The sequence below is a fragment of the Rana temporaria genome, chromosome 2, assembly GCF_905171775.1.
Source record: "Rana temporaria chromosome 2, aRanTem1.1, whole genome shotgun sequence".
Lineage (NCBI taxonomy): Eukaryota > Metazoa > Chordata > Amphibia > Anura > Ranidae > Rana > Rana temporaria.
This window is the reverse complement of record NC_053490.1, coordinates 520,877,714-520,902,446: the sequence shown is the minus strand read 5'-3', so window position 1 is coordinate 520,902,446 and position 24,733 is coordinate 520,877,714.

Genomic DNA, 24,733 nt, shown 5'->3' with positions numbered 1-24,733 from the left:
TGACGCGGCGACGTGCGCGACGCTGTCATATAAGGAATTCCACGCATGCGTCGAATCATTACGACGCATGCGGGGGATCCCTTCGGACGGATGGATCCGGTGAGTCTATACAGACCAGCGGATCCATCCGTTGGGATGGATTCCAGCGGATAGATTTGATAGCATGTCAGCAAATATTTATCTGCTGGAATCCATCCCAGGGGATAAATATCCGCGGAAAAAGATCCGCTGGAGTGTACACACCATAGGATCTATCCGCTGAAACCCATTCGCTGGGATTTTTTAGCAGATGGATTCTATCGTGTATGGGGCCTTAGTCTTTTTAAAATGAAAAAAAAAAAGTGTTGCCCATAGTTCTACTTTAGCAAAAATGTATCCTGTCCACATGCTCTGACCCTCATTTCCTCTATTAGTTCTAAAGTCTCTGACAGTCTTCTCAAGCATTACATGTGAACATTATGTATGGCCCTTTGGGTCGTTTCAGGCCCTCTTTAGCTCATAAGTTGACAAACACTTTTTGTTTATTCATTTAGTTTCGTAAAAAAAATGCATTCGTCTGAAAATCTGAATTTATTAAGGTAGAATCTGTCATTGAAGGCTTATGGTGTCTGTCGAATATTCTAAGAAGATTCGACGGAGCAGCTAAACTGTACAACACTGAAATCGTACATTTCTGGTCGAATGCGCCACCCACAAGCTATAGTAGAATTCTAATGTTGTATGACACTAGTAATAATTATATTTATTCATTATTATTACTAGTCAACCAACATTGTTAAAACGAACGCGAAAATCCCCAAAATTCGGACGAAAATGCATTCGGACAAAAACAAATGCATATGTCTAGAAATTGGTCATTGCTCAAGGAACTCCTGGCAACCTCTGGAGGAACCCTGGTACAGTGAACCACCTAGTTTTTACTAGGGCACTCCACAAGGGAAGATGGGCTGATGCTACAGCTGGTTCCCAGGTTGCGGACCTCTGAATCACCCAAGCAGATGTATACCTAGGACTGTGAGCTAATACACTCAGATGCAGGCACTCTTTGGTTGTTCTGACAGATCAGTGTTGCCAACCGCCAGTATTTTTACTGGTAGCCAGTAAAAAACAGGCAATTTTCTCAGTAAATGCCAGTAAAAGTAAAAGGTTGTCAGTAAAAATAATGGCTGTGATGCTCGGCTTGGTCCAGAGACGGGTGGGACCAACCGAGTGCTTGCTACATTGTGACCGGGCAGCTCTGGCGAAGGCAGTGCCTGAGCAAGTTGTGTGATGCCATGGTGCAATGTAGCCAAGCAGAGAGGCCAGAGCCTCATGTGCAGGTCTGCGATATGGGAGCAAGGCAGGCTGGGACCAGGACCGTCAGTGTTGTTTAGACTGGAGTGGACTGGAGGGACCACTTGGCTTGGAGAGAGACTGACACTGTGACTCAGGAGGGGGCGTGTTGTGTCAGTGAGGTCTCATCATCATCTGTGCTGCTGCACACTGCTGTCAGTGGCCCTGTTAAAAAGTCAATTGTATGTGTGTGTGCCGCCCATTCTAGTTTTTTGCCCCCCTGAGGCCGGTCCCTGAGCTACTTACAAAAATTAAATAAGAAATATGTTTTTTGCCTTATTATCTACCTTAAATCATATTGCTGTTTGCATATTGTATTTTTTTGTAGCCTAAATACTCAAACTTGCACTTAAAACTGTAATTTTGTAACTTTTGGGTGTTGTGCCAGTAAATTTCAATCTGGTAGGTTGGCAACACTGACAGATGATGGAGCTCAGCTCTATATGCTGTTATCCTGGTGTGTTGCCTTTCTTAAGGTCTTTTAATGTTAACGTCTTTTATTTTGCGCCTTGAGGCCTTCGGGTAAGACAACGTAGGTTAAGCTTTTAAATAAATAAATAAATAAATCAACACAATAGCCAATAAGGGAGATTTGTCCATCCACGTTGCTTAGCACAGATGGAGTAATATTTTAGGTTTCTTTCTTTGTGTATAAATATAGATAGGAAATTGCAGAAAAGACACCACTAACGCTACCAGAAAGTGAAAAATAATGTATAAAAAGCTATTTATTAATATAAAAATGCAAAACATATTGAAAACACAACACAACACAAAATCACACCCTCAACCCTAAAATGAACAACGTTGTTCAAATTGAAGAAACTTAACCCACATTGAAAATCTTTCCCCCAAGTGGTGCACTGACAAAGGAAACCTGCAGTAAATGTATCAATAGGTTAGAGCACAATAAACATGCAGAACAATAGTGTTGGGTGGCTATTCCACTGCAAATCACTGCCTTGCACTGCTCGGCTGGCAATTAAACTGTGTTACATCACAATAAAGTTTGCTTAAAAAAAAAAGGGAACAGTGTGATGCATGGATATCGGTGTATCATAACCCCTCTGATCTCAGCTGCAGCGTCTGGTGTGAACATACCCTAACAAAGGAGGGACCCCCAATGGGAACAAAATGCAAGCAGGAAAATAATTTAAAAGTAGCTACAGAGCTAAAGCACATAGCAGCAAAGCAAAAGGCAAAATCCAGAGTCCAGGGCAAAGCACACAGCAAAAGTAATTTACAATGGAACCTCGGATTGCGAGTAACACAGTTAACGAGCGTTTCGCAATACGAGCACTGTATTTCCTAAAATCATAACTTGGTTTGCCAGTGTTGTCTTGCAAAACGAGCAGGATTCAGGCCAAAGCGCTGTGCAGTACTGCATTTGGCCTGAGTTGGGGGGGCGTCAGAGAAGAACGGCTCGTGAATGGAGTCTTTCCGTGGTTTGCCGAGGTCAGCCGAACTGTCCTCGGGCCATTTCTGAGTCTCTCCGGCGCCCCCCTGCCTCTGGCCGCATGAGGTATTGCATGCCATTGAAGTCAATGCGGAGCAAATTATTTTCGTTTCCATTGACTTCAATGGGGAAACTCACTTTGATATGCGAGTACTTTGGATTACGAGCATTCTCCTGGAACGGAGTTAATTAATTCAGACTGTTCTCTTCTCCTCTTTCTGTTGTCCATGCTTAGTGTGGAACACACAGACACACAATGCAAAGACTAAAGCCCCGTACACACGATCCGAAAATCGTACGAAAAACAGTTCATTCGATTTTATCCGACATGCAGGGAAATGTTTTGAAAATGCAATACAAATGCATTAGAACACATGACATCACTTCCGATTTTTTATTCTGCCGTACGAGAATTTTCGTGACTTTAGTAAACTCATCAGATTCGACATGAGATTAGCATACAAAAAAAATGGACAATCATTCGTCCGATAATCGGATCGTGTGTACCGGGCATTAGTGAACTTCTCTCCTTTTTATCTGCTTTCAGGTGTGATTTTTATATTGCCCACACCTGTTTCTTGTCCCAGGTGAGTTTAAGGGCCCTTTCACACGTACGGACCGTATGTCCGCATTTTCATCCGTCCGTTGCAGATGAAAACAGGACCTACATGGGTCCCTATGTGATTACGGGTGTCAGCGGGTGACCATCCGCTGACACCCGTAATTGTCCGCCTCCGCAAAGATCCGCATTTGCGGACGGAAGAAAATCCTATTTTTCTTCCGTCTGCTGGATCGGATCGGATGAACACGGACATACGGTCCGTGTTCATCCGATCCCCCATAGGGGAGAGCGGAGGAAAGACAGGGCGGTCCCTGCACAGTGTGCGGGGACCGACCTGTCAGCTGCCAGCTCAGCGGGGATTTTACGGAGGATCCCCGCTGAGCTTTTGCGGACACACGGAGGCGGATCATTACTGATCCGCCCATGTGAAAGGGCCCTTAAGGAGCATCACATGCTTGAAACAATCTTTTTTATCCATAATTTTGAAAGGGTGCCAAGAATTTTGACCAGCCCATTTTTGGAGTTTTGTGTGACATTATGTCCAATTTGCTTTTTTTCCTCCCTTTTTTTGTTTTCTTCCAATACGCACACAGGTAATAAACATTTGTTTAGCAAAACATGTGTTACAGCAACAGTTTTCTGTGAGAAATACTTGATTTTCTGTAAAAATTCCTGGGGTGCCAACATTTTCGGCCATAACTGTATATATGATTATATATACATATATATATATATATATATATATATATATATATATATAGATAGATAGTTGTAGCCATAGAGCCTGTAAAAAGCAATGACATATGGATAACTGTGGTTAGGAACAGATGAACAGATGATCATCCCTGGACGCAAGCTGTTTGCATTTAGGATGCAAGACTTATTTTTTTTAATAAAATTATTTGCATGGTATTTGCATGGATGGTATTGCTTTACTATCATCAACAAAACTGTGAAATAGGTGCTACAGGTGTGTAATGAAGGTGGCGCTCCATAGACGATATCCTTCGGGGATTATGCCAGCTCATTATCCTTAGGTGTGCAATATACAGCTCTTCCCGGCAGGGATGTGCTCATTTCCGAGCAGAGACACCGTACCTTGTAATTTGAATATTAATGAACATCTGATCCGGGCGCTGAGAATGTTAGAGGTGATTATTCTGGATATTATTGTGCCTCCTGGAAGATCAGAGGATAAGCGGATCACCATCACTCTGTAAAAAGATTCTACTGTGCCGTCCCAGGACACCTTCTAATCCTTTGTTAACCGATGAAAGCTTGGCATTTAAAAGGTGCGTTGCTAAGCTACTTGTAGAGGGAACATCACGCGGTCTCAGAGGTGACCATGTATATCGTTTGAACAGGGTTACTAAAGGAGGTAATAATACAATGATGAGAGAGTAATAACAGGACAGCTGCAGATGATCCAGCTCAGTATTCAGACACACAGTCATACAACCCCTGGCAAAAAGTATGAGATCACCACTCTTGGAAAATGTTCATTCAATTGTTTAATTGTGTAGAAAAAAAAAATAATCACAGACATGCATCAAAACTATATCAATTTAACATTCCAACCTTCTGGCTTTAGGAAACACTTAAAAAAAAAGAAAAAAAGAAAGAAAAATGTAGTCAATTGCAACTGTTTTTGGAAAAAAATATTATGGAATCACCATGTACTTTTCTAAAACAAACGCCTACATTTAAAAGAGTGCTTGCACACCTTGGTAAGCTGTTGCACCAACCTGATTGACATGAATCATGGCTCCAACACGAGAGATGTCAGTTGAAACAAAGGAGAGGATTATTAGACTTCAAGGAGGTAAATCACGGAATGTCAAGATGTTGGTTGTTCCCAGTCAGATGTTGTTAAAAGGAAGTGTGCTGGTAGACCAAGGAAGACATCAAAGCCTCAAGATAGAAAACTTAAAGCAATTTGCCTTGGAAACAGAAAATGCGCAACAAAATGAGGAACAAATGGTCAGAAACTGGAGTCAATGTCTGTGACCGTGATAAAAACTCAGAAAAGGGGTGACTATAGTATAATTCTGTCAGAACACCCAGTTCGTATTCTATAGTGGAAAAAACATACAGAGAGTGCTATGTAAGCATACAAGTATTATGCTAAGTGCATCTGTGACAAATACGTGACAAACTCAAAATAAAACACATGTGCAAAACAACTATTGAAAGTTAAAAACACCAATCTTGAATATAATGAGTGTTTAGTCCATATATTTGTGATTTATAGAAAGAATGTCTATAGCACCCTTACTCAAGCAATTCCTTTATACGTGGTGTCACCCACAATTAATCAATTGATCTGTGTAAATGAAGGGGAGAGTAAGTCCATATAATCAATATGTGGATACGTTCCTCCTATTGGGCATCAATACAATTTCAGGAATGCGATCCTCCCTTGGTTACAACAGCATAGTAAGTGTGAATAAGGTACCCTTACCAGACAAGGTGGACCCTCTACTCACCATACGGTGGGAGGGTCTGACAGGCTTATGTGAGCCGATTGCCCCCCTGGATCTCCGTCTGGAAATTCCTCCTAGATGGGGCCAGCTTCGGATAACTCCAGGCTTGACCTCCAGGTCAGAAACCACGATCGAATAGGCGAGCAAGGCACCCCAAAAGCCACGTAGTAGTACCAGTTCAAAGGTGTAACCATCGGGGAAAAAGAGAGAAGTGCTTCTCATGGTGTAGATGGTAAAAAATGAATTTTAAATAAAATTGCAAATCCAAATACCACGCTAGTGATAGGCACAAATCACATAAAATTGGTAAAATCAAAAGTAAAAATAAGCCACACGTGAAAACAACAGCAAAACTTCCACACCTTGGGGTAAATGGAAATATCCAGCAAATATCCTTAGGACACCCCAGTTGAAGTCTGCTGAAGACGAAACCGGTCGGGTACTATAAGCCTCATCGCTTCTCCACTGCACAATTTTGCTGGATATTTCCATTTACCCCAAGGTGTGGAAGTTTTGCTGTTGTTTTCACGTGTAGCTTATTTTTACTTTTGATTTTACCAATTTTATGTGATTTGTGCCTATCACTAGCGTGGTATTTGGATTTGCAATTTTATCAAATACATTTTTTGCCATCTACACCATGAGAAGCACTTCTCTCTTTTTCCCCGATGGTTACACCTTTGAACTGGTACTACTACGTGGCTTTTGAGGTGCCTTGCTCGCCTATTCGATCGTGGTTTCTGACCTGGAGGTCAAGCCTGGAGTTATCCGAAGCTGGCCCTATCTAGGAGGAATTTTCAGACGGAGATCCAGGGGGGCAATCGGCTCACATAAGCCTGTCAGACCCTCCCACCGTATGGTGAGTAGAGGGTCCACCTTGTCTGGTAAGGGTACCTTATTCACACTTACTATGCTGTTGTAACCAAGGGAGGATCGCATTCCTGAAATTATATTGATACCCAATAGGAGGAACGTATCCACATATTGATTATATGGACTTACTCTCCCCTTCATTTACACAGATCAATTGATTAATTGTGGGTGACACCACGTATAAAGGAATTGCTTGAGTAAGGGTGCTATGGACATTCTTTCTATAAATCACAAATATATGGACTAAACACTCATTATATTCAAGATTGGTGTTTTTAACTTTCAATAGTTGTTTTGCACATGTGTTTTATTTTGAGTTTGTCACGTATTTGTCACAGATGCACTTAGCATAATACTTGTATGCTTACATAGCACTCTCTGTATGTTTTTTCCACTATAGAATACGAACCTTTTATGAGTTTTTATTGTGGTCCACTGACCTATTGACACATCATTTGTATATATACACAACTGAGAAACCTTTTTCAGTTGTGGTTCACTAACCTAGACCTTCTGCTTCCAGCAGAGCGGTTTATGCTTTGTAATCCACTTCCCTCCTTTCAACGGTTGGGTTTTCACTGGCGCCACACTTTAATTTTATATTTTCTACAACCGTCCTTTTGTTGTGTTGGCAGCCTAATTTTCCTTTGTTCTTTAGTTTTGCGCAATTTTTTTACATATTTAATGTCTGTGACCGAACTGTTATGGCGCATACAGACGATCGGAAATTCCGACAACAAAACCGTGGATTTTTTTCCGATGGATGTTGGCTCAAACTTGTCTTGCATACACACGGTCACACAAATGTTGTCTGAAATTCCGAAAGGCCAAGAACGCGGTGACATACAACACGTACAACGGCACTATTAAAGGGAAGTTCAATACCACTTGTGTTAGTAGAAGTTTGGTGAGAGACGATTCACGATTTTCACCCTCATGCTTTTCAGTCCATTACAGCGTGACAAATTACTAATGCTAGTTTTACCGGGCCGAGCGCTTCCGTCTCGTACTTGATTCAGAGCATGCATGGAATTTGGTGTGTCGAAATTGGCTAAACACGATCTAAATTTACGAGAAAGAATTTTGTTGTCTGAAAATCTGCCTGAAGCTGTGGCTACTCCCCTTTTTTTTATATATTCGTTTTATATGTGTTTTTTATTTCTTTTTTGTAAGGGGTCCATAGGTTCCCCGGGCAACCCCCCCCTTTTTTTGTTCATCAGCACCCAAAGCCCATCAATCTCAATTCTATATATTTTTTTGTTTTTGTTTTTATTAAAGGGCCTAGAGGTCCCCAGGGCCCCGGATTGCAACCCCCACTTTTTTTTTATAAAAAACTTTTTTTATATATTTTTAAATTTTAAATTTCCGGGCCCCCGGTGGCAACCCCCCTTTTTTTTATTTATTTTTTTATAAAAAACCTTTTTTTTATAAATTTTTTTTTTTTTTTTTTTTTTATATATTTATTTTTTAATTAAAGGGCCCAGAGGTCCCCAGGGACCCGGATGGCTACCCCCCTTTTCCCTTTTTTATAATTTTTTTTATCTTTTTTTTATTTCTTTTTTTTTTTGTAAGGGGCTCATAGGTCCCCCGGGCAACTCCCCCTTTTTTTGTTCCTCAGCACCCAAAGCACCCTAACCCCATTTTGCGGCGGCAGCACCTCCCCACTTCTCAATTTGTGGCGGCAGTCACCGTTCCTCAATTCGCGGCAGCCCCCCGCTTCTTAGTTTGAGACGGCAGCACCCCCTGGTTCTCTGTCTCTGCTCCAGGGGGTCCATGCCTGAAGCTGTGTAAGGGGTCCCATAATTCCTGATGGCGGCCCTGAGCGCCGATGATTCCTATGGAGAGATCTGATGAAAACGAACAGCATGTTCGTTCTCATCAGATCTCACCCCATCCGATCCGCCATGGACGGATGGGGACGTATTGCCATCCGTCTGATTTTGGTGGATCGGATCGGATGTCAGCGGACATGTCTCCGCTGACATCTGACACTCCATAGGATTGCATGGAGCGGCCGTTCAGGTCCGCCGTCAAGACTGACAGGTGGACCTGAATGGTCCGACTGTGTGAAAGGGTCCTAAGGCCTTATAGGCTGAAACGCGTCAACTGTTATCGTCAACTCGTAACTCCACACAGTAATGCAAGGCTTTCTCCCTGGTGTGGAGTGTCGTGCTCGCACCCTCCCTTGGACTACCGGATAGTCGGGACGCCCACTAACACACATCTCCTTTCTCTATCTGCAACGTAGAGAGCATCCTGACTCTCCTGTAGTCCAAGTGAGGGGGCGAGCACGACACTCCACACCAGGGAGAAAGCCTCTCATTACGGTGTGGAGTTACAGACAGAAGAACAGGAAGTGAGGATTTCTCAGAAGAAATAAGGACATATAAAAGCAAAATGGAAGGATGGGGTAAGTGAAGGAGGACTGCACTAAGGTAAAGGAAGCCATTTAGGAAAAAAAATTGTACCTTTACAACCCCTTTAAGTTATTTATAAAAATCAGCAGAGAAAGCCCCAAAGGCAAAGGTAACGTTCTGCAGATTTTGTAAACATAACTGAAGAGAAGCCAAGGGGAGTATTACTGACCTCAGGCAGCGTGCTCATGAAGGAGGAAATTGAACTATGTGGTTTTATCCCCCATAAAAAAAGAAATTCCCATGGATGTGGATTTGAGTGAGTTATTGTTCATTGGCAACAGTCAGGTTCTGGGAGAGAGCGAGGCCAGGTATGAAAAGTAAGGAGCAATTTGACAACCTAATGTGAAGCTATGACCACCTAGTACTAAACAAATAGGGCCAGATCCACAGATAATTAGATGGGCGCAGCGTATCAGAGAAACGCTACGCCGCTGTACCTTACCTGGCGGATCTTCGAATCCTCAAAGAATTTGCGCCTTAAGTTATGGCGGCGTAGTGTATTTCTGGCGGCGGAATTCAAATCGGCGGGTAGGGGGCGTGATTCATTTAAATGAAGCGCGTCCCCGCACCGAATGAACTGCGCATGCGTCGTTCCGAAATTTCCCGCCGTGCATTGCGCTAAATGACGTCGCTAGGACGTCGTTTTTTTAACTTAGACATGAGTTACGTCCATCCCTATTCACGGACGACTTACGCAAAAAAAAAAATTCAAATTTCGACGCGGGAACGACGGCCATACTTAACATGGCAAGTCTATCTATACGCCGCAAAATACCAGCTTTAACTATACGCCGGAAAAAGCCGACTACAGACGACGTTAGAAAATGCGACGGCCGCGCGTACGTTCGTGGATCGTCGGAAATAGCTAATTTGCATACTTGACGCAGAAAACTACGCAAACTCCACCCAGCGGGCGCCAAAGTATTGCATCTAAGATCTGAAGGTGTACGAAGCCGTGCGTGTCATGTTACATGATATTATTTTTATTATGTACTGTCTCTTTAATCCCTATCTAGTTTGACTCTTGTGGCATTCCTTAGTTTGCATGCTGCTCAGTCTCCTCCCCCTCTTTTCTGTATCAGTCATTTCAATGCTGTACTTCATGTGACCTGTATGTTTCTTCTACCTGCATGTAAGAATCGTTCTTTTACCTGTTGTAACTTGCATTCTACGGATCATACGACGAATAAACATCGCCAGATCTTCTTTCATGTGAGTTGTGACTGAGTAAGCTATCTGGAAAGGTGATTTGGGATGAATAATCTCTTCAGGGCAATGAGCTCCATGTGCTACTGAAAGATACATTCATAGCCTTTGCAGCCGATTCAGAATAGTAAAAGAACGTATCCAGCAGCCTGCACAGAGATAACTGCGTCACAGAACAGATCATAGTGAAGTGTAACTGTGTGTATTGCATGAGAATTCTGCATACAACCCCAGCACAGCTTGTTACAGCTCCTCACAGTATACAGACACTCTTCACTGCTACAGCCAAGCCTGTGTACTGCAGGCCATCATGAGTGGAAAGGGCTCAGTGTGTGATGAAACACCACAGCATGCTTCACACAGAGAAAGCCAGGATGAGGACCCAGAGTCCACTGCATTGACCAAACGCTCTGTGAAACCCACTTGGAAGGTTAAAGAGAACTATGAATCCATGAGAACTGAACTAGCAACCAGTTTGAAGCAGATTTGGGATAAAATCCTCACCCACATTGATGTGATTTCATGTCCCAGCCATGAGGTACTGCAACTAGAGGGCGCCATAAAGCATCTCTCTGCCTCATACGAACTGTACCAGACTACAAGCAAGAAATATAAAACTATTCTGCAAAGCATCAACACTGAGGAGTCCTTAGAGCAACTTAACAATGCCCAGCTTCTTAATGAGGAAAGAGAAAGCTTTATCCAGCGAACTAAAGCAAAGGCAGAAGCAAAATTAATGCTGCCACGGGACACTGTATCTCACAAATCTGTATCCACCAGACGTTCTAAAGGTTCCTCTAGATCCCGAAGTTCAAGGCACTCAACGCTTAGTGAACAGCTAATAAATGCCCGCGCCGAAGCAGAGGCTATCAAGGTACGGGCCGCATATGCAAAAAAGAGAGCAGAAATGGAAACCGAGGCAGTGCATCAAAAGGCAGTAATGGAAACCGAGGCAGCGCATCAAAAGGCAGCAATAGAAGCTCAAACGGCACGTCAAAGGGCAGCAATTGAAGCTTTAAAGGAACAGAGCAACTACGAGGCAGCTGCAGCAAAACTAAAGGTTTTGGAACAAGCTATCGGTGCAGATGAAGATGCTAGCGAAAGGGTCAGCGTCAAGGCAGATGTAGAAGATCCTTTTGAACGCACTAAGAACTATGTTCTAAACCACAGCAGTGAACACTCAATTACCTCCACGTTTCACGGCAACGCAAGGACTTCACCACATCATCAGGTAAAAGCTGTTCCAGCCACTTCCTACATGCAAACCCACCCCAGTGCAGCTCCCGACTGTCATGCTGATCCCGCATATGTCACAAAACGGCACACTAATCCGCAAGCAAGCCGCCAGCCTCCTGCTAACAGTACTGTTCCAGACCTTCACCCAACAATTCAGCTGAATGCCCTTGCTGCACCATATCTTCCCACGTCTCTTTGCAACGATACCATAAACAATGCTATCCACAACAATCAACCAGCAACCTCCTATGTAAAGTCAGAGGCAACAGAGGTAGTAAAGTACTTACTTCGACATGAGCTCGCCAAGTCAGGCCTAGTAAACTTCGACGACCATCCTGAAAATTATAGAAGCTGGAAAGCCGCTTTCAAAACTACATTAGGCGGTATCGGTTTTACTGCCGATCGTGAGCTGGATCTGCTGATCGGGTTGCTTGGCCCACAGTCAACAGAACGTGTCAAGAGCCTCAGGTCAGTTTACATCGACAATCCAACTGCAGGTCTCACCGCAGCATGGGAGCGTCTAGAACAGACTTACGGTAGTCCTGAAGCCATAGAGAATGCATTGCTCAAACGATTGGAAAATTTCCCAAGGATATCTGGTAAGGACAATATAGAGTTCCAGAGACTCAGCGACCTTCTTCTCGAAGTCCAGCTTGCCAAAACTGACCCTAAGCTACCTGGCCTCAGTTACCTGGACACTGCTCGAGGAGTTAACCCTATCGTTTGCAAGCTTCCGCATGGCCTACAAGAAAAGTGGATCCAAGTTGGGTCATCATACAAACGGGAAAACAAGGTTTCCTTTCCCCCGTTCTCCTACTTCTGCAACTTCGTCAGGAACATTGCTGACACCAAGAACGATCCTAGTTTTGCATTCAGCGAGTTCAATACTCCCTCACCTAAAGGTGACAACCTACATACTAGCTACAGGAACCGCAGAGGTCCCGTGTCCGTTAGGAAGACAGACATTATTCCCACTCCCGCCCCAAACAAGAGCGGCAAGATCGAAAACCCAAACCGATTATGTCCCATCCACAAGAAGCCTCATCCCCTCAAAAAATGTATCGGTTTCAGAAAGAAGCCCCTACAAGAACGAAAGGAACTCCTAAAGACTTTTGGGGTATGTTATAGATGCTGTGCTTCCACCGATCACTTTGCCAAGGAATGTAAAACTCCTATCAAGTGCATAGAGTGCGGTTCCGAGGACCATGTGCAAGCACTCCATCCCCTTGAGTCCAATCCTTCACAACATGCAGACCTTCCTCCTGGGCAGAACCACAGCGGGAAGAGTACAGATCACGTACCTAATTCCACCATGGTATTTTCTTCGTGCACTGAAGTCTGTGGGGAAGACCACTGTGACAAATCTTGCGCTAAAATATGCCTAGTGAATATTCATCACAAGGATCAGCCAGAAAAGACTTTAAGGGTGTATGCTATCTTAGACGATCAAAGCAATCGATCGCTTGCACGATCCGAACTGTTCGATCTATTTTGCACAAAAGGAGAGGTTCACCCTTACACCTTAGGCACTTGTAGTGGAACTACAGAGGTTTTTGGAAGAAGGGCTCATGGATTTATTGTGTCCTCCCTAGAAAATAACCTACAATTACCCTTACCTACACTTGTAGAGTGTAACCAGATACCAGCCAACAAAGAAGAAATACCTACACCAGAAGTTGCCTTCTACCACCCTCATCTAAGGTCAATAGCCAGTGAAATCCCACCACTTGACAAAGATGCTAAAATCCTTCTTCTGCTGGGAAGAGATATTCTAAGGATCCACAAGGTACACAGGCAGGTCAGCGGACCTCCAGAGGCCCCATTCGCCCAGTACCTGGACTTAGGCTGGGTCATCATAGGCAACGTCTGTATAGGCAAAATGAAAAGGCCTACTAACATTTCTTCATTCAAGACAAATGTATTGCCAAATGGTCGTAATACTCACTTTGAGCCATGCCCACATCACTACTGGGTAAAGGAGAAGGTAACTAGCTGCAAGTTGCAACATTGCAACACAAACCTTTCCCGCACCTACGATGACAGCTTTGGTTCTACAGTTTTCAACGTAAGCAGTGAAGACGACAAGTTGGCTCCTTCGGCAGAAGACAAAGAATTCCTTAAAGTAATGGACAATGAGTTCTTTCAGGAAGATTCCAATAGCTGGGTAGCACCCCTACCCTTTCGCCTCCCGAGAGAGAAGCTACCAAACAATCTACATCAAGCAGTCAAAAGATTCTCCTCCTTAAAGCGTACCTTAAGCAGGAAGCCAGAGATGGAAAGACATTTTGTGGACTTCATACAGAATATCTTTGACAGGGGTCATGCCGAACCCGCACCCCCATTGAAAGAAGGAGAAGAATGCTGGTACCTCCCTTCCTTCGGTGTGTATCACCCACGAAAGCCAGACCAAATCAGAGTTGTCTTTGACTCCAGTGCCCAACATGAAGGCTTCTCACTTAACGACATGCTCCTCACAGGGCCCAACTTGAACAACAACCTCATTGGAGTCCTAATTCGCTTTCGTCAAGAACCTGTAGCGGTGATGGCGGACATTCAACAAATGTTCCACTGCTTCATCGTCAAGGAAGATAACAGGAATTACCTCAGGTTTCTATGGCACAAGGACAACGACATCAACAAAGAGGTAATTGATTACCGAATGAGGGTACATGTCTTTGGGAACAGCCCTTCCCCAGCTGTAGCAATCTATGGACTAAAAAAGACAGCTCAGCTTGGAGAAGCTGAGTATGGATCCGATGCTCGTCAATTTGTTGAAAGGAACTTTTACGTAGACGACGGGCTCAAATCCTTTCCTACTGCTAAAGAAGCAATTAATCTTCTTACCAGAACAAAGGAGATGCTAGCTGTAGCAAACTTGAGACTTCACAAAATTATATCTAACAGCCAAGAGCTAATGAATGCATTTCACCCTGAGGACTATGCTGCCAGTGTGAAAGACCTTGACCTTGGGTCAGACACACCCCCTATACAGAGAAGTCTAGGTCTGCTGTGGAACATCAAAGTAGACACATTCACCTTCCAGGTGTCAACCTGTGACAAACCCTTCACCAAGAGAGGAGTCTTGTCCGTAGTGAACAGCATCTACGACCCACTGGGATTTATAGCCCCAGTCACCATCCAAGGTAAGATGTTATTAAGACAGCTTACTACTGATAACCTAGATTGGGACACTCCGTTACCTATTGAGAAACAACAAAGATGGGAGAAATGGAGAGGTTCTCTGAAGACATTAGAACAGCTCCAAATTCCACGTTGCTATGCCCCAGTCTCCATCTCAGCCGCTGTCCAGAGGGAAATCCATATTTTCTCTGATGCATCAGTTGAAGCTATAGCTGCAGTGGCCTATTTGAAGACCTCAGGAGTTAATGGAGACATACACTGCAACTTTGTTCTAGGCAAGACAAAGCTAACACCAAAACCCGCACATACCATACCCAGACTTGAACTTTGTGCAGCTGTGCTAGCAGTGGAAATAGCTGAAGTCATAATGAGTGACTTAGGCAGGAGTACCGGCTATACCCGCTATGGCGGGGAGAATATCACTATCACTATTGACTGTGCTACTGTTGAAGTCCCACGATTACAAACGATAGACTGCAGGACTCAAGCCATCTGTTTTTTGGACGTCATGTTTCATTGTTCATTTACTGCGTACCTTCTTGTGTTTGCGGGTATCTCGTATCTATGGTTTACACACCAGTTTTACCTTTAACGTTTCTTCCCCTACAGGTTCAAGTTGGACTTATCTTTATATATGTAATAGACTTTGAAATCTAAAGATTTCAGGCGGGGAGTGTCATGTTACATGATATTATTTTTATTATGTACTGTCTCTTTAATCCCTATCTAGTTTGACTCTTGTGGCATTCCTTAGTTTGCATGCTGCTCAGTCTCCTCCCCCTCTTTTCTGTATCAGTCATTTCAATGCTGTACTTCATGTGACCTGTATGTTTCTTCTACCTGCATGTAAGAATCGTTCTTTTACCTGTTGTAACTTGCATTCTACGGATCATACGACGAATAAACATCGCCAGATCTTCTTTCATGTGAGTTGTGACTGAGTAAGCTATCTGGAAAGGTGATTTGGGATGAATAATCTCTTCAGGGCAATGAGCTCCATGTGCTACTGAAAGATACATTCATAGCCTTTGCAGCCGATTCAGAATAGTGCGCCTGTCGGATCTTACCCAAATGCCGTCGTATCTTGGTTTGAGGATTCAAACTAAAGATACAACGCGGGAAATTTGAAAGTACGCCGGCGTATCAGTAGATACGCCGGCGTACTCGCTATGTGGATCTGCCCCATAGATTCTAAATAATAATTAAAACTTAGATTTGAGCTGACCAGACATAAGAAGAGTCTAAAGCCTCGTACACACGCTCGGTGTTCTCGGCAAGAACCAGCAAGAAAACTGCTGGCAGAGCTTTCTTGCCGAGTAAACCGAGCGTGTGTACAAGGCTTTCAGGTTTCTCGTCTGGAAATCTGGCCAGAATCTCGACGAGAAAAATTGAGATCCTGCTCTCTATTTTCTCTTCGAGATTCTTGTCGGCCTGTTTCCCGACGAGAAACCCGAGTATGTGTATACTTACCTGTCACCGTGGAAACCCACACATGCTCGAAACGACTTTGACGCATGCGCGGTAGCTTCCACGGCATAGGTAGGGTGAAGCAAGATGGCGGCGGCGGCATTGAATGTGACGAGCGCACGCTCGTCGTACGTGATGATGTCACTGCGTTCTTGCCTTTCAAGAGAACAGCAGTTATTTTGAAATGAGTGTGTGTACACTCGGACGGCAAGAGATTCTAGCCAAGAATCTCGTCAGGAAAAATTACGTTTTTTTCCTGACGAGATTCTTGCCTGTGTGTACGAGGTCTAACACGTTTTCTCTGTCATGTAAGAAGGAGACCAGCAATGGAAACCTTCTTATTTAAATAAGGAAAGGCAAACGCTGAAGCGTACCTTTGCTTTGCATATGCTGGCAGTTCATGGTGCTATTAAGATTTCACAGTCTTTTTCGAGACCTAACATAGGTTAGGGGGAGGCCTTGCCCCCAAAACACGTTGGATATATTTAATGCTATTAACCAATACATTTTTCAAAAAGGTGATAGCTGCCAGGCAGGTAAATTTAGGCAGGCCTATGCTGCATGCTTGGCCTCTTTGTTTTGATATGGGGGGCAGGGAGTGGTTAGTGTAGCAGTGGGTGTGACCACCTGTCTTTCAGTTCTTGGACGCCTCCCCTGCTTCCAGGGAGAACGTTCTGGAAGAGGGGCAGGGCTGGGAACTGGAGTGGCAGGGAGCTTATGTGAGGAGCCCTGACCAATCCCCAACTGGGTTTGGAAGGGGGCAAGCCTCCTACTTAGGGGGGTTGATGGCCCCACCCCTTACCTATTTAAGAACTGTCAAACAGCGTAGCAGGCATTTGGCGATTAGCCTTAGTTGCGGACATAATGTTTTATTTTTATTTTTCCGGGTCCGGCAGTGCGGCAGCAGTTATGGTTGACGATGGATCTATATCAGAGGACATTGTTTTTTTTTGTTTTTTAAATGGAATGGTCAAAAAATGCCTCCTGTTTTTATTTATTGTTGACATTTTTTTGGTGAATGAGTAGGGGTACAATGTACCCCATACTCATTCACATGGTTGGACAGGATCTAGGGGCCTCCTTGTTAAAGGGAACTGTCAGATTCCGATAAACCCCCTGCCCGCAGACCCCCACAACCATCCCCCAGAGTTGTTGGGAAGAGGCGTTTGTCCCTCCCTGCCCTAAAGCACCCCCCATATCGAGGACATGTGGCCTAGTATGGTTCAGGAGGGGGGGGGTGCTTGCTCTGCCCCCCTTTCCTGACCTGCTGAGCTTCATGCTCGGATAAGGTTCTTGCATGGATGTTTGGGAGAACCTCACGCAGTTTTTTTTCACTTTTTTTCTATTGCTGACATAGTTTCTTTTTTCATTCAGCTGTCCGTTGACAGCTGATGACTTATCCATTGTTAAGGACACATCGGCCATCTTCACAGCCCGCTCCTTAACAACCAGCTATGCAACATACAGTGCTTTGTGGGGCGCTCATTAAGCGAACATCCCACGAGTGCCAAGCAAATTTGGGTGTTCGCCAAACAGGCGAATAAGCAATGTTTGGACTGAACTTTTGCTCGGCTCGAACTGTTCGCCAAACTCGTGTAATCTGTTTATTAAGGTGTTACATATTTACTTTTAATGCCCCGTACACACGATCGGAAATTCCGACAGCAAAAGTCTGATGTGAGCTTTTGAATGGAAATTCCGACCGTGTGTATGCTCCATCTAACTTTTGCTGTTGCAATTTCCACCAACAAAAGTTTGAGAGCTGGTTCTCAAATTTTCCGATGGAAAAAGTTCCTATACGCGCACAATTCCGACGCATGCTCGGAAACAATTTGACTCATGCTCGGAACCATTGAACTTCATTTTCTCGGCTCATCGAAGTGTTGTACGTCACTGCGTTCTTGACGGATGAAAGTTCAGAGAAGTTTTGTGTGACCGTGTGTATGCAAGCCAAGCTTGAGCGGATTTCCATCCAAGGTTTTTCTGATGGAAAATCCGATCATGTGTACGCGGCATAAGTGTCTTTCTCCATTGTGTACAGTTCTTCGTTGAGTTGCTCCTAGGTGTGTATTCCCATTGTTAATTGAGTAACCTGTTGTTTCTGTCTGTTTGCTAATCCTTCTAGATGTTATTAGTCTTGTGTCAACTTTACCTCTTTAAATAACCATTGTGTGATGTTTACTCCAATGTGTAATATTTTTTTATTTTTTTTGTTCAGGTGGGGACTGCCACTATTTTTGAAATGGATAAAAACCTGCATTTCTGTTCAATATAAAGTTAGGCCTCGTACACAGGACCGAGGAACTCGTCGGAAAAGACACATCGTTTTCCTCGACGAGTTCCTTGTTAGGCTTGTCGAGGAACTCGACAAGCTTGCTTTGCGTACACACGGTCAAGACAAAATCTCCTCGTTCTCAAACGCGGTGACGTACAACACATACGATGGCAGGGGAAGTTCGATTCCACTGGCACAACCCTTGGGGCTGCTTTTGCTAATCTCATGTTACTGCGTGTTAAGTAAAAGTTTGGTGAGAGACGATTTGCACTTTTCAGTCTGTTACAGCGTGACGAATGTGTTATCTCCATTACAAACGCTACTTTTACCGAAGGTGCGCTCCCATCTCATACTTTATTCTGAGCATGCGCGGGTTTCTTAGCATACACACTCTCGCGTTTCTCGTCGAAAACCAGCCCGACGAGGAACACAACGAGGAAATTGAGACTTATTCTCTTTTCTCCTCGTCGAGTTCCTCGACAGTTTCCTCGACGAAAAACATACACACAACTGTTTTCCTCAGCAAAAAAACTCTCCCACCAAGTTTCTTGATGGATTCTATCGAGGAAAACGGTCGTGTGTACGAGGCCTTAGTCCTGTTTTACTCCATATTGGTTCTGTCTGATGCTTGGGGTAAAATTATTATATTCTGGTTCCAGAATCTATCTTGGTGAAGATACCCAGTCGGGGTGTCAGAAGTCCGTCACAGCCAGCTACAATCATAAGAGAAGATAATCAGAGAGATCAGGGGCTGCTTTAAATTTGATAGGGGGACACTGCGCTGAGTAGACTTATCTAACCAGCAGCTGCTTATTTTGCAGACATTGATAACCTGAGACAGCTGCACATATTTGATGTTTTTTTTTCTACTAGTGGTCACTAGTCTGATGGCTGCAATTGCATAAGCATTGTAATTGTGTAAAAAAAAAAAAAAAAGAGAATATCTGGAGCAACTTCAAAGTTGATGAAATTATACAACTCTGAGTGGGCTGATCTAACTGTAAGCTGATCATAAGCATGATCTAACGAAACATGAGTAACATCTGGAGCCGCTTCAAATTTGATTATGCGACACATGAGTAAACTTATCTAACAGGCGGCATCTGTTGGTGCCAATCGCTAACCTGGGGCAGCTGCACAGTTTTGAAAATGTTCTTCTAGTAGTCATTGAGGTGAGGTGAGGGCATCATTTGTGTGGGCATTCTAAAATGTAACCCCTCAACACCACATCCTCTGTATCACGAAACTGCTGTGGTTGGGAATGTGAGGGCAGAGTGAAGGCAGTGACATCATCACGTTTGTCCATTTGTCTTATTTGGTTTGTTGTGAACGTGATCCCCGATCTCCATACCTGAGGGTTTATTAAATTGATATGCCACTTTTTTTACTGTTTTAATGTGAGTAGCTGTATTTATCCATGTTGATAATTAAAAAAAATATTTTTTTAAACCTGCAAGGTACCTTAAAACGAAGCCCACCAGCAGCGCACTGTCGCCGCTAACAGGGCTTCCAACTTCTTCCGGTCTTCTTTCCAGGTTGGCTATTATTGCTTTGAAGGGTTCTGGTCACTTCTTCTTTACCACTTTCCGACCAGCCGCCGCCGTTTTACTGCGGCAGAATGGCACGGCTGGGCGAAACAACGTTATGTTGCGTCACGTCGCCTTTTGGGCACTAGGGGCGCACGCGTGCCCACGACTCGCCCCTGGAGCTGATGCGAGTGCCCGGCGGGTGCGATGACCGCCAGACACCCGCGATCGCTCGTGACAGAGCGATAACCGGGATCTGTCTGTGTGAACAGACAGATCCTGGTTCTCTCAGGGGAGAAGAGACTGATCATGTGTTCATACAAAGTATGAACACCGATCTCTCTCTTCCCCTAGTAAGTCCCCTCCCCCTATAGTTAGAACACACAATAGGGAACACCGTTAACCCCTTGATCCGCCCCTAGTGTTAACCCCTTCCCTGCCAGTGACATTTATACAGTAAACAGTGCATTTTTATAGCACTGATCGCTGTATAGATGTGATTGGCCCCAAAAATGTGTCAAAAGTGTCCGATTTGTCCGCCGCAATATCACAGTCCCAATAAAAATCCCAGACCACCACCATTACTAGTAAAAAAAAAAATCGCCATAAATCTTTCCCATAGTTTGTAGACGCTATAACTTTTGCGCAAACCAATCAATATACGCTTATTGCAATTTTTTTTACCAAAAATATGTAGAAGAATACATATAGGCCTAAAATAAAAACCGCAGAGGTGATCAAATACCACCAAAACAAAGCTCTACTTGTGGGAAAAAAGGACTCAAATTTTGTTTGGGTACAACGTCCCACGACGGCGCAATTGTCAGTTAAAGCGACGCAGTGCCGAATTGTAAAAAGTGCTCTGGTCAGGAAGAGGGTAAAATCTTTCGGGGCTTAAGTGGTTATTAACCGCTTAAGGACCGCTGCACGACTAAATACGTCGGCAGAATGGCACGGCTGTGCATATGGACGTACTTAAGAAGCCCAGCCGTGGGTCGCGAGCGTGTTGCCGGCGGCACGCTTGCTACCTGGTCCTGTGCTCCGTGACTGTGCCTGCGGAACCCGCGGAACTGATCGCCGCCGGTGTCCCACGATCGGGTCACAAAGCTGAAGAACGGGGAGAGGTAAGTATAAACAAACCTCTCCCTGTGCTTCCTAGTGAGCCTGTCACTGATTGTCTGTTCTCTGTCATAGGGAACACTTAACCCCTTTAGCGTCCCCTACAGGTTAACCCCTTCACTGCCAATGTCATTTTCACAGTAATCAGTGCATTTGTATAGCACTGCTCGCTGTAAAAATGACAATGGTCCCAAAATAGTGTCAAAAGTGTCCGATGTGTCCGTCATAATGTCGCAGTCAAGATAAAAACCACTGATCGCCGCCTTAAATAGTAAAAAATAAATTATTGATAAAAATGCCATAAAACTATCTTTTGCGCAAACCAATCAATAAACGCTTATTGCGATTTTTTTTACCAAAAATAGGTAGAAGAATACGTATCGGCCTAAACTGAGGAAAAAAAATGTTTTTTTATATATTTTTGGGGATATTTATTATAGCAACATTTTAAAAATATTGTTTTTTTTTTAAATTGTCGCTCTATTTTTGTTTATAGCGCAAAAAATTTAAACTGCAGAGGTGATCAAATACCACCAAAAGAAAGCTCTATTTGTGGGAAAAAAAGGACGCCAATTTTGTTTGGGAGCCACGTCGCACCACCGCGCAATTGTCAGTTAAAGTGACGCAGTGCCGAATCGCAAAAAGGGGCCTGGTCCTTAACCTGCATAATGGTCCGGGGCTTAAGTGGTTAAAGAATGTTCTTGGACTGAATTTGCCCAGATAAGAACCCATTTCCTCTGTGGATGAATATAAGAGAAATATTTGAGAAAAAAAGAGGGAGAGAAAGAAAAGGAGAGAAAAAAAAGGAGAGAGAGAGAGAGAGAGAAAGAAAGAAAGAAAGAGGGAGAGAGACAAAGAAAGAGTGAAAGAAAGAAAGAGAGAAAGAAAGAAAGAAAGAGGGATGGAGGGACAGCAGGCCAGATCCGTTACCACAATAGAAATATGTGTATTCCAGAAAGTTTAACAAATCAGCTGATAAAGATACTCCAAACACCTGGTGTTGGCGCTTCAATCATCCCGACACCATGGTTGTTATGGTGTCAGGATGATTGAAGCGCATTGTTTCTATTGTTACATTGTAATATATAATGAAGTGGTTCAACTCACCATAATGCAGAATTAGTGAAAGCCCGGAGTCCCTCCTTACATCAGGCATTCCCAGCGGAGCCCCTCCTTACATCAGGTGTCCCCAGCGGAGTCCCCCCTTACACCAGGCATTCCCAGCAGAGTCCCCCTTACACCAGGCATTCCCAGCGGAGTCCCCCCTTACATCAGGCAATCCCAGCAGAGTCCCTCCTTACATCAGGTGTCCTCAGCAGAGTCCCTCCTTACATCAGGCATTCCCAGCAGAGTCCCCCTTACACCAGGCATTCCCAGCAGAGCCCCTCCTTACATCAGGCATTCCCAGCGGAGTCCCCCCTTACACCAGGCATCGCCAGCGGAGCCCCTCCTTACATCAGGCATTCCCAGCGGAGTCCCCCTTTACACCAGGCATTCCCAGCGGAGTCCCCCCTTACACCAGGCATTCCCAGCAGAGTCCCCCCTTACACCAGGCATTCCCAGCGGAGTCCCTCCTTACACCAGGCATTCCCAGCGGAGTCCCCCCTTACACCAGGCATTCCCAGCGGAGTCCCCTCTTACACCAGGTATTCCCAGCGGAGTCCCCCCTTACACCAGGCATTCCCGCAGAGTCCCCCTTACACCAGGCATTCCCAGCGGAGCACTATTACATCAGGCATTCTCAGCGGAGCCCCCCTTGCATCAGGCATACCCAGTGGAGTCCCCCTTACACCAGGCATTCCCAGCGGAGCCCCTCCTTACATCAGGCATTCCCAGCGGAGCACCATTACATCAGGCATTCCCAGCGGAGCCCCCCTTGCATCAGGCATACCCAGTAGAGTCTGCCTTACACCAGGCATTCCCAGCGGAAGTCTCCCCTTACATCAGGCATTCCAATTGGAGTCCCCCCTTACATCAGGCATTCCCATTGGAGTCCCCCCTTACATCAGGCATTCCCATTGGAGTCCCCCCTAGCCCCCTTACATCATCAGGTACCGCCATTACAGTACAGAGTGGAGTCAGTGGACTGCCAATAGGCATTGAGCTGCCAATAGGAATTGAGCTGCGGCACCGCCCACCCCCACCCCTTCCTACATCATTTCACAGACAGACATCAGCGGGGCGGGAGGTGGGCGGTGCCGCAGCTCAATTCCTATTGGCAGCCACACTGCCTCCTCTTGTTTGGTCTACATGAAAATGGCGGCCTCTAGCGGCGGTGGTGGCGAAAAATCGGGGGCCCCGCATAGTAGTACACAAGCAAAGAGAAGGAGAAGAATGTACTTATGTATTTAACTATGATGTCAGTGGCTTTGTAATTACACGAAAGACCAAAAAAACCTTGAGTAGGCTTAGCGTGTATAATTATTTCATGATGTTCTAAGAAGAACTTTTTTAACTACTAGCACTCCAAGCCAATTTTGACAATTCTGCATTTTTTGCTAGCAAGTTCCTTAGAACCCCCCCAAAATGGAACTTCCGCTTTTCAGAGATCCCCCCCCCTCCGGTGTCACATTTGCCATCTTTCAGGGGGGGAGAAGATACCTGTCTAAAACAGGTATTTTGCTCCCCCTTCTGGTCATAGATAGCCGAGCCACCCGTGGGTATCTATGTCACATCCGTCGCCTCCTGCTTCCCCCCCCTGCTGTCTTCTGGGAAACACACAGGTCCCAGAAGACAGCAGGGACCAGTGGGATTGTGCAGCGCGAGTCGCGCATGCGCAGTAGGGAACCAGGAAGTGAAGCCGCAAGGCTACACTTCCTGATTCCCTTACCAAAGATGGTGGCGGCAGCACCCGAGAGCCGACACAGGTGCCGATATTGCGGGCACCCAGGACAGGTAAGTGTCCTTATTTTAAAAGTCAGCAGCTGCAGTATTTGTAGCTTGAATTCCACTAATGGTAAGGTGACCAGATTTTTTTAATTAAATCCGGGGACATATTATTTTTTTACTAGTAATGGCGGCAATTAGCGACTCTCTGTCCGTCGCCGCCTTACAGCCTGTCAAGTCTTACTCTCCGGGCCCCGGATACTACTGGGTGGGTTGCGGAGGAAGATCACTCCGCCAGGGAAGGCAAGGAGATAGGCAGGCAGGCGGCTGGCTGGGACTTGAGCCAAGGCAGAAGAACATGCAAGCGGAGCTGAATGGGCATGCGCCCTAAACTGAAGAAATATTCCCTCCGCTCCAACCAGCACATGATCATCAGAAAGGGGCACAGATAATGGGAAAAACACACCCCCTTAAGCTAGTAGGAGCGGTGGAACGGAGGTGTGTAATTCAGAATTTTATTTTTTTATTCTGCATTGGCTGTCTTTGAAATTGCCCCAGCCCCTGTTCAAATCCAATCCGGGGACAAAACCGGGGACAGGCTTGGTCCTCAATCCTGGGACTGTGCCCTGAAACCGGGGATGTCTGGCCACCCTAACAAATGGGGACACAGACAAATAAAAAAAAAGGCACAAGTTTTAATCATTATCCACAGCAAACAAAATGGCCTTCAAGTGGTTTTTCACTTTAGAAAAAAAGATGGCTTAAAGTGGAACTTTCCCTTTTGGGGAACTAACCATGAGTAAAAGAAAAGTGT